At 37.2% G+C, this 10582-nt stretch overlaps 1 non-coding gene across 1 annotated transcript; it reads right to left on the bottom strand.

Moving 5' to 3' along the window:
• Positions 1–6938: 6938 nt before the first annotated feature.
• LOC131629804 (small nucleolar RNA R71) lies at positions 6939–7049 on the bottom strand. Its single transcript, XR_009292132.1, has one exon. It is a non-coding gene; the product is annotated as a small nucleolar RNA R71 (small nucleolar RNA).
• Between the last annotated feature and the right edge of the window lie 3533 nt (positions 7050–10582).

Genomic DNA, 10582 nt, shown 5'->3' with positions numbered 1-10582 from the left:
TCGTATGAAGAGTTGAAAATTGGTAAAAAAGAATTAATAGCGGTTATTTAACACATCATGCTTCTGACAATTTGAAACGGTGTTATTATTACAATTCACACGAGTCAGAAGCTGACTTGTAATGATAGAGGCAGTTAGGTAATGCACTAATGGTGTTGAGGTAAGAGGTTACAAATAGTCAAATACTTGTATAAAACATAAATTAAGGACTAGTACATTACATTGTTGTTTGTCTTGTTTTCTTTCACTCTTAACTTATTTATTTGTAATTTAATGTAATGTGTGTACATCTTCATAAAGTTATCAAATATGGAATACTAGTACTCCCTCAATCCAAACATAATTTTAGTGAAAACACAATAAGTTAGTTTTGATTTTAGATATTTTGAGAAAATGACCCATCAGGAATTATGTGGATGCATGATGAGATGTTAATAAATGAGTATTTATATGTTACTATTATATAGGTTGGGATATCAATAAATGGGACTATTGATATTTTGCAAAGTCAACTAGTACTAGTTTAGAACTTCTGTAACTTATAGTTTGGATTAAACTAGAGTTTTTGGTTAAGACTATTTTTTCCTGCGAATGTTACTCTAGTGATATTTTTTTATTCTTTCGGTTTCGTGATTGACCTAGTTGATAATTTTATACAAAATTAAAAAACTGTGTAAATATTTTTATAAAAATGTCCTTATCATTTATAGTGTCTTATCTTTGTTTGTTTTTATTAAAAAATTATTATATTATAGAAAGTAATAATTTATTTATATTAATATATAAATATAAATAAATATTGTCGCTAAAGATTGAATCCTAGACTAACGGTCATATCCATATAACTCAACTAGTAGATATTATATATTATGTGTGTTTTTTATTATATGTTCTTTTTTAAAAAATAAAAATAAATTGTCCAACTTAATAAAATTAGTATCCAAAAATGGTTGTGGCAAAAGGCTTAAGTGTTCTGTTTTCTAAAGTTGTAAACTTATATCTTTTCTCTAGATTTAGACCGGGCTCTTTAGATTTGGTAGTTTCTCATTTTCAATATAGAAATGATCTGCTTATCTTCATGGATGTCTCAGTTGATATACTTTGGTTAAAATTCTTTGGGGTTTTGAATGTGCCTCAGACCTCTATGTTAATTTTGCTAAGAAATGTGTCCTAATTATTGTTGATCCAATCTTTTTAGACTAAGTTGGTGATTTCCTCCACTGTAAGCAAAAAAACTTTTCCTTTCAAGTACCTTGGACTTCTGGTGGGGTCAACTCCCATTTGGACTCTATGTGGGAATCTATAGTTAGCCTTATTTTTAGACATCTACTCTCATGGATACATAATTATGTTTTTCAGGGGGAGGGGATCCTTCTTAAATTTGTTCTTAATGACATCTTTATTTTTTTCTTATTTTCCTGAAAAAGTCTATTAAGATTTGAAAAAATATTGTGAGGATTCAAAGAAGGTTCCTCTTGGGTGGGATGAAAGGTGATTCTAAGATCTCGTGGGTGAAGAGTTCTGATATTTGTGAACCTAAGAAGAAAGGTGGTCTAGGTGTTTAGGATCTTCGTTTGGTTAACTTGGTCCTTTTTGACAAGTGATGGTGGCAACTTATCTTAGATGTATCTAATCTCTGGTGTGATATTTTATCTTCTACATATGGTGTATTTATTGTTTCCTCCTTCATGGGAGGTAGGTCTATCGATTTTCTTCTAGATTTATCTAGTGGAAAGGTGTGTCCCTCGTTGGTTCCAAAGCAATGATTCTTTTGATTGGTTTATGGTCAACCTTCATAAGAAGGTGAGAACTTACCTTCTTACTTCTTTCTGGAATGATCCTTGGGTTGATGTCACTTCTCTCAGACCATCTATGGGTTATTTACCATCTATGATCAACCAGATCGGTCTGTAGGAGAGATTTGGGGTGTGATAGAATGAGGCTTTGTTTTGGGGTCTGTGGTGAAAGAGAACTTTTAGTTTTGTTTATGGATAGGAGATGGTTGTCACCCTCGTTTTAGCTATTAAGGATTCAACCATATTCTTAGACACTGATAGCAAGTGGTGGCATCGTGGTAAGGATGTTGTTTTTTCATTTGCCTTGGCTTATTCATCCCATCTTGAGATTTATTTTTTAATGATCCTCCGCTCAATATTGTGAGCTTAGTTCTTCCTCTCATTTAGAGTGGTTGATACCCTTAGAAAGTGGTTGTGTTCTCTTTGACAATTTCTCTTTGTCCTATATGTAAGGTCCACTCTGTCATACCCCAATTTTTGACCCTAAGATCATACATCATTTGCATTTCAATCACCAATCAAGATCACAATCTTGAGATATCATTTTTTTCCTTTTTTGCTCACTCTATCTCTGAGGGGAATCATCAAGCATTTCTAGCTTTTAATTTGTTTTATACTAACCAAAATCCAAAAATATGCATTTTTTCCCTTTGTTTGTGTTTTGCAGGAAAAAGATCGGGCAAAAATCAAAACAGTGCAAGAAAAGGAATTTTTGAAAATTTCACTATGGAAATCGATTTACCCATACAGGAAATCGATTTCCCTGGGGCGAAATTCAAAAAAAATAAGGAGAGAAGTGTGACATCATTTTGGCACCTATTTTCTTTGATCATTTTTGTCATTTTACCAATTTTCCACCTCATAAAAAATAATTCCCTTCATTAACCCCATTTTAACCTCATTTTACCATTTAACCACCAATTAAGCACAAGTTAATTACTAAATGCAAAAAGACCAAATTGCCACTACTGTTGTTCCCATCCTATAAATAGAGGTCTCTACTCCCTCATTTCTCAAGCTTGGAAAGCCAACAAACCCCTTGCAATTTCTCTCCTCATCCTTACCAAATTCACCAAAGCTTTTTTTCTTTCATAAAGTTTGTGAGTCACATCTTGAACCTCACAAACTTTGAGCTAAACCACCATCCATTTCACTCTTTTTTCTTCAAATTGTTGAGAGATCAAGATTGGTGTTGGTGATTCTTGAAGTAGATCTAAATTTTGTTCAAGATTTGGTAATTTTCTTCATCCTTTTTCATTTATCATAATGTGATTCTTTTGTGTTTGTGTGTGATGCATCTTTGATGCTATATTGGTCCTATTTGATGGTGAATTGATGGAAAATTCGTGCTCCAATTGATATGTGATCATAAGGTGTTTGTATGTTTGCTTAAGTCAAGTTTTATGCTTCCTAATGCTGATTTTTTGAAAGCTGCGTGTAGGAAATCGATTTCCCTCTGTAGGAAATCGATTTCCACCTTGTTTTTATGCCAATTTTGAACTCTGCATTCAGGAAATCGATTTTCTACAGAGGGGAATCGATTTCCAGTGAGGCAGAATGCTTGTTTTTGTGGTTTTTGACTTGTTTTTGGTTCTAACTCTTCTTCTACTCCATTCTTTTGATATTTTCTTTGAATCACAAGTTAGAGGCCTAATTTCTCTCTAATTTCAATGGACTTAGGGCGTCGATAGGATGAGAATCCAAATCCGCAAAGTTAAGTGATTGAAATGATTGAAATTATGGATGAAAGGAGCTTTTAATATGGTTCAATCTTTTGCTTCTTTTTATTTTGATCGATGAAAGTCTTAACACCTTGAGAATTCCTATGGATTCTTGGTAAAGACTAGATCACTCCCTATTTTTATTTTCGTGCGGTATTGCTTTCGGAGAGTGATCTACATATCGCTTCTCTCACATGCATTAGCACATAAAGTTTTGACCGGCCTCGTTGTAGGGTGATTTCTACATAAATCACTTGGCGATATGCTTAACATAGCGCAATATTTCGTGTCCCGAATCAAAAAAAGATCAAATATGGAAGAGAATTGTATGCGGTTGATTTAAGACTTATGGAAATTTATCGTGTAGTCGCTATGATTTTATCAAGCTTCTGATAAAGTTCCATTGAATTTAAATCCGAGAACATCCTTCACTCACCATCGATCTTTCTTACTAACTTTGGTAACATACTTGACAAGTTTCAAAATGGTTATCTTTAACATCTAACAATTGACTTTAATTTCCGCAATTTATTATATTGCTCTTTATATTTTGCTTTATGCTTTACTTTATCATTTCATCACGTTTATATTCCGCTATTTTTTTTTGTCCATTTGGACGTATTGTTTATGTTTCCGCTATTTTCTCTTTGTCCATTTGGACACTATGTTTATGTTTCTGCTATTTTCTCTTTGTCCATTTGGACACTATGTTTATGTTTCCGCTATTTTCTTTTTGTCCACTTGGACCATACTTTACTTTTATGCTAAAACACTAATAATCAACAAAAAATCTAAAAAACACATAAGGCTCTCTTTCGGACTATTGGTTACTATCCCGAGCATTTTGGAGATTCGGACTTATGGACTTAGTGCCTCTGGACCCTTATTCTGTTATTACTTTGTTGTTATTTTGTCTGTCTGGCATTGGATTGTTGTCTGTTTGTGTATGCAAGTATTTCCTTGAAAGTCCTTGATGGTTAATTTCAAGGCATTGATATAAGGATTTTACCCGAAAACAGCCGTTACTCTGCCCGATTTTCGTCAGAATTTTAATTTGCTTAATGCAAAGTGGTGCTAAAGATAATAAGTTCATCTGGATCCCCAAGTGATAATGTGTTGGTTTAGTGTCGATGTTCCAAAGGATGGGAAATCTACCTTGACCCGTAATGTCAAGTGTTGGCTTCTTATTTCGGTTAGACTGTTTCTTTCCTTAGCTTTTATTTTACACATTAGGATAGCCTCTTCATCTCTTCCCCTTCTTTAATTTTCAAAATCTTCTCCTTTTTCAAAAACCTTCTTATGTTTGCAACCTTTTCAAAAACCTTTCTCTAAAAATATCTTTTGCCCTTAGTGGCCTTTTTCTTCAAAAAGTTTAGACACGACTAATTGTTGAAACGAGTGGCGATACCCCACAATTTAGAAATTGATTGAAAAAAATGCAAAAAGTCCAAACCCATGTGCAAAAGCCCAGAACGAAGATCCAAGAAGGAAAAGCACGTGTGCCCCTAGGCACTCAGAGTATGCCCCTCGGAACTGGATGCAATTTTGTGAAGTGTGCCCCTAGGCACAAACCCCTTTTCCACCATTTACGCCTGTTTCTCAGCAAAACGTGAGACGGTTCTGCATCCGAAAAATGAGGAAAGTGGAAGACTGGTTATACGAGTTAACCTGATTTTATGAAGCATATAAAAAGAGGAAGATACCACAACTGAAGCTCTCTCCGCTCCGCACCGAATTTCAATTTCAGAGTTTTTGCTTCCAGTATATTTTTATTTCTGCACACAGAACCTTTGTTCCCTTTTTAATTCACCATCCAAAGTAGTAATTCTTTGCATTGAAGGATTACTACACTTAGTTTAGTTTAAGTATTTAATTTCCGGATCTGTACTGTTACGTGAAGAATTGCTTGAACCTGTTTGGAGCTTTGGAACATAGAGCTCAATTTAATCATTCAGTCTACAGGTTTCTTTTACATGCTTACATTGTTTAATAATTTTACTGCTATGCTTGTGTTAATTTATTCATATTCTGTTTCCTATTTGATTGAAGAATATAATATGTCCGGCTAAATTATTGAACCGGTGTGTAAGGTCTCAGACGGACAGGTTTAGTAACTGTTTGGCTTAAATTTCTACAAAGCATTTTTTTGGTTCTGATTTCCTATTTTAATATTGAGTTGTATTTTTACGGAAGTAAATTACATCCTAAGGTCTAAAATCAAAATAACGAAAGTGTGAGGTTTTTACCGGATAGCGGTCATCGAACATCAACTCTAAATACAGCGAGAGCGCTTTAGAGTTGATTATATTTTATTCGACTTTCAAAAATTATTTTCAGTTTGTAAAGATTTAGCGAGAGCGGACTTTAGGACTGATAGTATAATCTAAGTCAATAAACACGAAAGTGTGAGGTAAAGGTTTTTAACTCGAATAACTTATTCTGAAAAGTGACTCCATTTATTTAAAATATGCCATTAAGTTGCTAAACCCGGAAGTTGGACTATTGCACACCGGTGTCTAAACACCTGATTAATTAATTATTTTTTATCTTAGTTTAATTAAGTTTCATTTCTAAAACCAACGAAAATCGAAAGCCTTAGCTGCCACTTGCGACGAAAGACCGTATTATTTGACCCTCAGTCCTTGTGGGTTCGATATCTTTTAAAACTTAACGACTAAGCTGTATACTTGCAGCGATATCCCGATTGACTTATACAAAATCCCGATCAAGTTTTTGGCGCCGTTGCCGGGGACTGATTTTAGTCAATAGTGCGATTTACCCGTTGCGCGATAGACTAAGGCAACAAATTTTATTTTTCCTTTTACGTCGATTGTATGCCAAGTACTCGCTCAAAAAGCGATACCTTAGTACGAGCGACGAGCGAACCTGAGCGTCTTATAAACGTAAGACGAGCTATCAGGAAATATTGTTCAGATCACAACATTCCCTTCCCTCTCTCAGATTCCGAAAAGGACTCAACTGCTAAGTCAGGATCTGACTCCGATCAAGAATCCGAAGAAGAACTCAAGCCGAAAGTAGAAATGGCCGAAGGACCGCGAAACCGTCCACTCAGAGAATATTCCACCCCATCTCAACTAGAGCCCCACAAGAGCATCGTTAACCCTGCTATTAACCGAAACGATTTCGAGCTGAAGCCGTCATTGATATCAGCCATTCAACAACGTCAATTTTCCGGTGTTCCTACCGATGATCCTAACGAACATTTAACAAAGTTCATCCAATTTGCTGATACCGTGATAGCCAATGGAGTAACTGCCGATGCAATAAGACTACGCCTTTTTCCCTTCTCCCTAAGAGATAGAGCTTGGGCTTGGTTGCAATCCTTGCCACAAAATTCTGTCACGACGTGGGAAGAATTGAAGACTGTTTTCTTAGCGCGTTATTTTCCTCCTAGCAAAACAGCCGCGTTACGAGCACAAATCAATGGATTCAGACAAAAGGACACTGAATCTCTTTTCGACGCTTGGGAGCGATATAAGGACATGATGCGAATGTGCCCACATCACGGATTAGAAGACTGGCTCGTCATTCATACATTTTACAATGGACTGTTGTACAACACGAGGTTGTCAATAGATGCCGCTGCTGGTGGCACACTTATGGATAAGCCGTATGACGAAGCCTATCAACTAATTGAAAACATGGCTCAAAATCATTACCAATGGGGAAGCGAAAGAACTCCTGTGGAGAAATCTCAAACTAAAGGCGGAATGTACGAAATTAGTAGCCTAGACAAAGTGAACGCTAAGGTAGATGCCCTTACCCAAAAGCTAGAAAGCTTGACCTTACCACCCGCAGCCACCGTGGCTGCTGTAACTCCAAACTGCGAATTATGTGGAGTTCTTGGACATACTGTCCCCGAATGTGCTATTTTGACAGGAGTCTCGGTTGATCAAGTTAACTACGCTCAAGGGAATCCGTATTCCAACACCTACAATCCTGGCTGGAAGAATCATCCTAATTTTTCGTACAAAAATAACAACGCTCTGTTTGTACCGAATCAAGCACCTGCTGTACCGCCAGGTTACCAAAAACCTGCTGCTAACATCCCTAATATGTCTAATATTCCTAGAAAGTCTAACCTTGAAATTATGATGGAAAATTTCATTGCTACCCAAGCTCAACAAAATAAGGATTTCCTCAACCAAAATGTTCACACCGGTGAACAATTGAAGCAATTAGCAACTAAGGTAGATGCCCTAGCGACCCATAATAAGATGTTAGAAACTCAGATTGCTCAAGTGGCCCAACAACAAGCAACTACTTCCGCACCAGCTGGATCATTTCCTGGTCAACCACAACCCAATCCTAAAGGGCACGCTAATGCCATAACACTACGAAGTGGAACTGAGCTAGATGGACCAATCGATCCAAGGCTTCAGAACCCAACCATGTATCAGAAACCTGATAAAGCGACTGAAAAACCTAGAGAACAACCTGAAGCTGAAAAGGAGGATGAGAATGAAGAGGCATCTGAAAAAGAGAAACCTTACGTGCCTCCCCCGCCATATAAACCACCGATTCCATATCCTCAAAGACTTGCTAAATCTAAGAATGAGGGCCAATTTAAGAAATTCGTAGAGCTTCTAAAGCAACTAAATGTTACCATTCCTTTCACAGAAGCTATTACCCAAATGCCCTTGTATGCTAAGTTCCTCAAGGAGATCTTATCCAATAAGAAGAAGATAGTAGAGAATGAAACTGTTACGCTAACTGCTGAGTGTAGCGCTATAATTCAAAACAACATGCCTCCTAAACTAAAAGACCCTGGTAGTTTCTCTATACCTTGTGTAATTGGGAAATTCGTAATAGACAAAGCCTTATGTGATTTAGGAGCCAGTGTTAGTTTAATGCCCCTTTCTATTTGTGAAAAACTCAAATTAGGTGAACTAAGACCAACAAGAATGTCATTGCAATTAGCTGACCGATCTGTCAAGTTTCCCGTAGGAATGCTTGAAAATGTACCTGTTCGTATAGGACAATTCTATATTCCTACTGACTTCATAATAATGGACATTAAAGAGGACTCTAATATCCCTATTATACTAGGAAGGCCATTCTTAGCAACTGCTGGTGCCATTATAGATGTGAAGAAAGGAAAGTTAACCTTCGAGGTCGGAGAAGAAAGAGTAGAGTTCATTCTCTCCCAATTCTTCAAGGCCCCAGCCATAGATGATTCCTGTTGTTTCTTGGACGTTATTGATGAATGCGTTAAAGAAATGGAGAAACAACAAAACACCTATTCTGAAGTGTTGAAAATACCAATGCCACCTATTTTCGAGGACGATAACTGGCGTGAGGAATACCAAGATAATAATCTGAGTGAATGCCTAGCATTAACCCCTGATCCTATTCCTTGCCCTAAGAAACCTGCTATAGAACTTAAAACACGGCCCAAAGATTTAAGGTATGAATTCCTAGATGAAGAGCTTGAACGACCTGTTATAGTAAACGCTGACCTTGGACAGATCGAAACTGAAAAGTTACTCAATGTCCTTAGGAAATATCCTACCGCTTTAGGCTATAACATATCTGATCTAAAGGGAATAAGCCCCTCTATCTGCATGCATCGCATTATGCTCGAGGAAGACTGTAAGACCTCACGAGAACATCAAAGACGAATCAATCCAATTCTAAGCGATGTAGTGAAAAAGGAAGTTCAAAAGCTGTTAGAAGCAGGAATCATATACCCTATATCCGATAGCAAGTGGGTAAGCCCTGTACATGTCGTGCCCAAGAAAGGAGGTGTCACTGTCATTACAACCCCTAAAGGCGAATCAATAGCGCAACGCACTCAAACTGGATGGCGAATGTGTATTGACTACAGAAAACTCAACAAAGCCACTCGAAAAGATCATTTTCCTTTACCTTTCATTGATCAAATGCTCGAACGACTGGCTAAACACTCCCATTTCTGCTATTTAGATGGTTACTCAGGATTCTTTCAAATTCCTATCCACCCTGATGACCAAGAAAAGACGACATTCACATGTCCTTATGGCACATTCGCTTATCGACGAATGCCGTTCGGACTGTGTAACGCACCCGCGACATTTCAAAGATGCATGATGTCGATCTTTGCTGATTTTCTAGACGGCATGATGGAAGTATTTATGGATGATTTCTCCGTATGTGGAGAAAGTTTTGAAGGATGTCTTTCGAACCTGGAGATGGTACTTAAACGATGCGTAAGTGTCAACTTAGTACTAAATTGGGAAAAATGCCATTTCATGGTAAGACAAGGAATCGTACTTGGACACATCGTGTCTGATAAAGGGATTGAAGTTGATAAAGCTAAGATCGAAATCATCGAAAACCTTCAACCCCCGAAAAGTGTTAGAGAAATACGGAGTTTTCTAGGACACGCTGGTTTCTACCGCCGTTTCATAAAAGATTTCTCTAAAATAACCAAACCACTGACTGAGCTACTAATGAAGGACGCGGAATTCATATTTGATGAGAAATGTCTAAACGCCTTTCAAACTCTTAAACGAGCACTGATATCCGCACCAATCATGCAACCACCTAACTGGAACGAACCATTCGAAATTATGTGCGATGCTAGTGACTACGCTGTAGGAGCTGTCCTAGGACAGAGAAAAGATAAGAAACTTCATGTTATATACTACGCTAGTAGAACCTTAGACCCTGCGCAGATGAACTACGCCACTACAGAGAAGGAACTCTTAGCTGTCGTATTCGCGTTAGACAAATTTCGATCTTACTTAGTGGGAGCGAAAATTATTATCTATACCGACCATGCCGCTATTAGATACTTATTAACCAAAAAGGATGCCAAACCAAGACTCCTTCGATGGATCCTACTCTTGCAAGAGTTCGACCTTGAAATTAAGGACAAAAGAGGCACCGAAAATGTGGTTGCTGATCACCTATCAAGAATGGAAGGAAATAAACCTAACGACGTGCCCATTAATGATGATTTCCCATATGAGCGACTCATAGCCCAGTTAGACATCGCTTCGGTAACAGAAACTTTAAACAATACTCACACCGAAGTAGAAAGAACTGCCAAAGCATATATAG

Source organism: Vicia villosa, unplaced genomic scaffold (assembly GCF_029867415.1).
Source record: "Vicia villosa cultivar HV-30 ecotype Madison, WI unplaced genomic scaffold, Vvil1.0 ctg.000605F_1_1, whole genome shotgun sequence".
Lineage (NCBI taxonomy): Eukaryota > Viridiplantae > Streptophyta > Magnoliopsida > Fabales > Fabaceae > Vicia > Vicia villosa.
Note: the sequence above shows the minus strand (reverse complement) of the source record. Positions and strands in the feature narration are given on the sequence as shown.